General features: G+C 37.2%; 2 long non-coding RNA genes across 2 annotated transcripts in view; both read right to left on the bottom strand.

The window, feature by feature from the left end:
• Window positions 1-370: 370 nt before the first annotated feature.
• Window positions 371-1,854, bottom strand: LOC123987309. The gene is made up of 3 exons (XR_006829089.1): window positions 1,764-1,854; window positions 623-708; window positions 371-423 (listed from the first exon to the last, which is right to left on the bottom strand). It is a non-coding gene; the product is annotated as an uncharacterized LOC123987309 (long non-coding RNA).
• Window positions 1,855-4,990: 3,136 nt separating this feature from the next.
• LOC123987308 overlaps window positions 4,991-6,493 on the bottom strand; it is a 4,553-nt gene continuing 3,050 nt past the window's right edge. The window contains exon 3 of the long non-coding RNA XR_006829088.1: window positions 4,991-5,128. This is a non-coding gene — a long non-coding RNA (uncharacterized LOC123987308). The remainder of the gene's footprint in view (window positions 5,129-6,493) is intronic.

Genomic DNA, 6,493 nt, shown 5'->3' with positions numbered 1-6,493 from the left:
AGTATGAATCATTGAGGACATGGCTTTTTTAGTACAAATTAAAAAAAATCAAATAGCTAAGATTTATCATTAACATCCTCTAAGTCTATGTCTTACTGTCTTTGCCACTTGTTTATGTTATTTGCAGATGAAACCAATTGGTAGAATGAAAATTCACAATACTTCAAATTTTGGCAAGGGTATTCATAATTTAGGACTGGCAATGTAGTAGTAAATAGTAGTAAACTATGTCATAACCCTAAAACAAATAAGTGAGGACCTGCCAGATTTTCTTTCCCATCATACTAAAATTCAAACTGATTGTCACAAAATAGAAATACAACACACACACACTTCAGCAGCTAACCTCGCAGCACTTAAAGCTAGTTAAGTTTCTGGATCAGGTAGCTGCACTGAATCAGTGGGTTCTTTAAATCGTTGAACCTGCAGGAAGGAAAACAAAGTTATATTAAAGATAATCCCTCCTGCCTTGATCCTACCCTGGTGTAAATACTAACATAATGTTTAATGCATGAGAAGATAAAACAGCTGTCAAGACTCTAAGCATGACCCATAGATAAATAACTTGTTGTGTTGTCTGCTCATCATGAATATGTTGATCCTATTAATTATTTAAACTTACATTTCTTATAGTTTAGCAGCAACAAAAACTAATAAATAAAAAAGAAACAAGAACTGCAACAGCAACAATCAATCCATAGGATGACCCTGAAACAGATGATAAAAAGTGAATGTAACAGTCAGAACGTAGCTGTAAGGTTTGTGTTTTTTACCGGGGCAAGAGAGGCTGCAGACGATGCTTAAAATGGAAATAACCTGCATAAATGCTAAATGCTCGCCTGAATTATGGATTTATTTTTCCCTGTGTAAGAATCATTCCTTATAGGTGTCTTAGTGGTTTGACTTTGTTTTACTTTTATTTAATTATTTGTTTGTTTTGTCTGACAAATCACCATTAAAACAGACATATAGAAGTCTGTTGTTAGAACGAGCCTACAGGAAACTTTTCTTGTACCTTGACCTTGTCAAGCAAGGTCCAGATATCCTCCAGATATCTTAACTATATTTTACTTTCTTACATAGCCTATATTTAAATTTTATTTCTGGAGTTTTTATCTTATATTTCTTTTTTCTAAACTTTATTTTCCCTAACTTAAAAGCAACCTCAGCATTAATATTAAATAACACTTAATTCTCTCTCTTTTTCCCTGATGATGACGAACAGCACTGACTCAGACTGTCTGTCTGCACCTTCAGCTAACTAATAAGAAGGAAAAGGAAGAAAGAGAAAACAAGAGAGAGCAACATTGAAAACACAGAACTAAATGTCAAAATTCAGTCTTTATCTCCTGCAAACACACAAACAGCTGATAAAATACAACCTCACTGAGGGAAAAAAAACGAGAATGACATTCTTCTTCGTCAGTCCCCTGGTTTTCCAGTTTTCTGTATCTGAACATGGTCATGTGCTTTGGATCAGACAGAACAGAGAAAGAGGAACAAGTTTTTCTACTTCTCATTTATCTTATTTCCTATTCAACAAATGCTACTAGTGAAAAGAGTTTGTATCTAATCAGAAATGTCTGTGATGTGTCACAACATACATAACAAAACATCTTGTGTAGGTCACAAGGATGCTGCAATTATTTACATTACCTGTGTTGTTGTTGTTTATGTTTTAACATTGATCTTTTAAATTTTTTAGGAAACTGATTTTAGTGATTAACTGATATTAGTCTGAGGAGACAAATTAGTTTTCTTACCGTGTTCATCAGCAAACGTTTTTCCAGACCGAGTCAGGAGACAAACACAAGCAAAAGGAAAAAGCTTCATAGCTGTTGAATTCTTCTGAAGATTAAACATCACAGTAACGCCACTAATGACTATTGAATAACTCCTGGCTGTGTCACTGCACTTTTGATTTGTCAGCTTCAGGAAGCTCAACTGCAGCAACACTGAAAGCGTCACTTTCACTACGCTGTCGCTTTCACTGATGTTTTGACTTGTGAAATAGGGACTGGTACTGTACAAAGAACATGTCATAATACTAGTGAGGGAGGAGATCCTATACTCAAGCAAACAAAGTAAAAATAAAGTAAATGCTCCACTGTAAAGCAAAGCTGGGCAAGTTACTCAGGAATTGTTATTAGTAACCTTTTACTTATTACTCCTTTAAAAGGTAATTACCTATTACTTGGTATTAAAAGTAATTAGTTATGTTACTCATTACGTAACGATACGATAGTAGCTGGAGCTACTAGGGGTCTTGTTCAATACAGTAGGAATCAAACGTGGGTCTCATCCCATTTAACCAGGTAAGCCGTTGTTATCATTAACGTATAACAGCAGTGGAATGTTGCTATATTGAACTAGCTGACTTCACTAAGTGTGGTGAATCAACGAAGTAGCAGTTCCTGGATGCTTTCTCATGCATTTAAGCTGTTACATACGGCCTAGGTTGGACAATGGTTTTGGAAGATAAGTGTGCTTGAGAAGATGTGGACCACTTTTTGTGTCCTTACTTTTAAGTTCATAATATTCTCAGTGTTGGTGATAGAACTGCACAGACGATTATTTTTAATACTGCTTGTTATAAGCCTGTTTCCCATTATCCTTAATAACTTCTTAAATGTGCATTGAATGTTGCAAGCTAATAAAAAGGAAATAAAGCCACAAGGAGAAAAGGTTGACATTTTTGGACTGGAGGTGATCCTGGTTCAATGCCTCTCCCTTTCTGGGTAGAAATTACCCCGAGCACAAAACTAACTGCTGCTCCAATAACATTTGAGCTTTGTTGCCCTTTGTTATTCCGAGTATTAAAAAGTACGTCTAATTTTTTCACATTTCAAGTACAGTACTTGAGTAAATTTAGTTTCATTTCACCACTGTACCCCTCATCCAAAAAGTCTTTCATAAAAAAACACTTGTAGTAAAATATTAATCATGTTAGAATCTGTCTAACACAGTAAAACCACTTTAGTTTCTTTTCTCAGAGTTTGAACAGACAGAAACATTAAAAACAGCCACAACATACAGTTTGACATTTTTCATGTTTTATTCAAACGTTTGGACGGAAATGATTCAGCTCTGCAGGAAATGACACGATACAAGTTCATCATCAGTTAGAAACATCAACATACATGAACTTTCAGAGAACTCAAATATCACAGTCAGCAAACACTCAGTGTCCAGTTTATTAGGAACACCTGAAACTAATGCAGTCTGACAGTCCTGCAATAAATCTCCTTCATCAAGGTTTTAATGTTCAGTTTGTGTTCACTTCCCCGCTGTGACACATCCACCATTGTGTCCCTGAGCAAGACAATTAACCCTTAGCTGCTCCAGAGGCGTGCGACCTCTGACGTGTTTAGCAATTGACCCTTCGCTAAGCCACGCCCCAAATACTCAGCTGGCCAATCACAGCACAGTATAGGACTCGCTCTAACTGAAGTCTGACCCTTTCATGACTGCGCTCCGTTGATTCTAATGCAAAAAAGAGTCATTTTCTAGCTTTTTTTGGCTGTATTTTTCTAAGATCTGGTCAAACGCTGTTCCTGGGTCACTTAGTTACAGTCTCTACCCACAGAGGTTGAAAGGAGAAGTACGATTTATTCTCTTTCCAAAACAAAAACAATAATAATGAATAGAGGCCTACCCAGCTGTAAAGGGAACAGTGCTGATCCTTAATATCGTTGTCTTTTGCCTGAATCGTCAGGGGATGCGGTGGTTTGACAACCTTCAAATGTAGCCTATAATGCAACTGCAAAACTGTCTGCTTCTTTCTGAGATCGATTTTTCCAGCACATTTGACAATATTTCTCCGGGGAGTGCCGTAATAGAAATCAGTATTCCCCTGGAAGTATTTAGTTAAGATGCTCTTTCATCTGCTGTGATCCCTATTAAATGTTTTAATTATTCTTAATGTTTAACAATTGACAATAACTTAATTTCATTTTATCAAATGCTTAAAACTAAGAACTGTATAGCCGGTTTTTGATTAAAATGCGCAAATAGACTTTGTGAACATATTAAAGTTAAGACACATAAGTCTCAGAGGAAACAAAGCCCAACTAACAAAACACAGCGCCATTTGTTGCTCCTTCTCTTCTCTCGGCACGCTTACGCTCAGTACACAGGAGTTACTCCTGCCGTCCAAGCAATGTCCAATTTACGATTCCGGCCCGGTATAACTGAGATTCCTAAATTTCCTTTGTCTTCCAACAACTTACTTAGCTATATTCACAAGGACCTTCGTTTAAGTTACTTTTCTTTTGTTTGTTAAAGTTATCAGACTGTTTAACCCCCTGGAGTCTGAAATCACACCGGTGTGATCAGGTCAAAGTGTGATATCTAAATTTTACCTTTTTATATTCATATTTGCAAGTTTACATTTGCACCCTTCAATATGCTAGATTGAGCAAACATGTTTTAATGTGGTAGGCTATATAAAGGCAACATCAAAAATATTTAAAAGCTAGGCTAAAATAGAACAAGACTCTTAAGGGTTAAGCCATGCAACTTTGAATGAAGTTTCCTTTAAGCTTTATTTCAGTCGAATTAACTTTCATTCCTCCCAAGGAGTCGGAGCCCAGCCACGTGGTTAGTTACGCCAGCTGTAACACAGGGGACATCACCCACGAACTAAGCCAGGGTTACCTGCCGTTTACTGCAAGAGTTTTCTTCACCTGCCAGCCGAGTAGAGCAGACCCCCAGAATAATACCCTGGCCGAGCCGATCGACTGGTCGCACAGCGTACCAAACCCGTGAACACAACAACCTGCAGAAAGCGTGGGGCCGTCTGATTACCGGGCGGCTGACCAACTCAATGCAGTGAGACAAACCAATCCTGCATTCTGTGGTCCGTTGATGTCCTTTAGCTTTTAATCCTTTATTTGGATGTGGCTTTTTTAGTACAAATAAAAAAACCCAAATAATTAAGATTTATCACTAACATCTCTAAGACTATATTTTTTCACTATTAAAGGAAATCCTGAAATCCCTTCCTCCTTGATCCTACCCTGGTGTAAATACCAACAGAACGCTTAATGCTTAAGAATAATATAACTCCAAACACCAAATAAAAGGGCAACAACAATAACCACAGCAACAACCAATCCAATGGGGAACCCTGAAACAGATGATAAAAAGTGATAACAGTAACAGTCAGAACGTAGCTGCACATCATAAACAGCAGGTTGAACATCACAGCCGACACAAAGAACATCTAAAGGTGTGCACGCTCCTGAAATCTAGAAGCTAAAACTGTCAGCAGATCCAAACAGCACTGGGATGAGTCTCAGCAGGAACAGTGATGTTAGCATTGATCTTATGGCCAGTCGCCTCCTGCTGGGCTACGCAGCTAAGAGGTTGAAGGAAAGTGTGTAAGTGCGTGCCCACAAACAGTTGTGTCCTGCACGCATTACTACTGTGCAGCACCCCTAAGCGAAAATGTCTTCCCGTGCACCTGATGTACTGTAGCTACTTAATGCAACATTCATATATAGATATAGATACCAGTTACTTTGATCTTACATACAAAATGTGATCAACTTAAAAAATATATTTTTTATAATACTTTTGCTACTAAGTAGGTAAATTTATCTGATACTTCTATCTTTTGCTCAAATCGACTTTTACTTGCCATATTGTATGTTTACATTTTGGTGTCGCTACTTTTACTTCAGTAATGAAGTTATTTAGTCACAATGGGAGCGGAGCGACACACAGTCTGGATTTATGCAGCACGAGTCTCTTGAAGTTCCAACTCTTAAAAGCTAAATACACTTCAACTCTTTAATAAAAGGCTGTAAATAATATTTAGACATTTTTTAACACATTCACAGATTTGAGAACACACATCCAGGCTCAGATACAGTTTCAGATCTCTCCACAGACATTTGTGAATAACATATCACAATTCAATTGGAAGATCTCTCATCATTTTTTGCTTCTTCAACTGTCTGGATTAATGAAAATTTCTAAATCCTCAGGATCAGGCTGCAGCAGCCATTTTTAAATCTGTTACTGGGTTTGTGAGTGAAGTTTACTAAATTCTTGTGTTCCTGTGTTTGATCAGACTGATCTCAGAGTTTCCTACAAACTCCAATTCTTTCTGTTATTTCCCTGCAGACCCTCTCATTCCTCCTCTCATCTCATTTTCAACTTGTGCAGATGTTTTAATCCTAACCTGCTTTGTGTTCAGTCTGACACATAAACAACAGATAAGCAGGTCATCTTCGCCTATTTCTGAAGAGGATGGGCGGTCTTTTGTAATTCTGTAAATAAGCCTAATGGCAAATTGTGTGCAATGAATCAATGACAATTATATGTAAATTAAAAAAGAGTTTATTATAAACCTACTGGACTTTCTTTGTGACTTATTTTTATAGCAGAATAATTTTAAGTGAAGCAATAGTTTACAACATTTATAAAGCATTAATAATACGTGTACGGACTAGTCGTCCACCGACATCTTCATGCCCTGCATGGTCCA

This window comes from Micropterus dolomieu, linkage group LG18 (genome assembly GCF_021292245.1).
Source record: "Micropterus dolomieu isolate WLL.071019.BEF.003 ecotype Adirondacks linkage group LG18, ASM2129224v1, whole genome shotgun sequence".
Classification (NCBI taxonomy): Eukaryota; Metazoa; Chordata; class Actinopteri; order Centrarchiformes; family Centrarchidae; genus Micropterus; species Micropterus dolomieu.
This window is presented reverse-complemented; position numbering and strand designations above follow the sequence as displayed.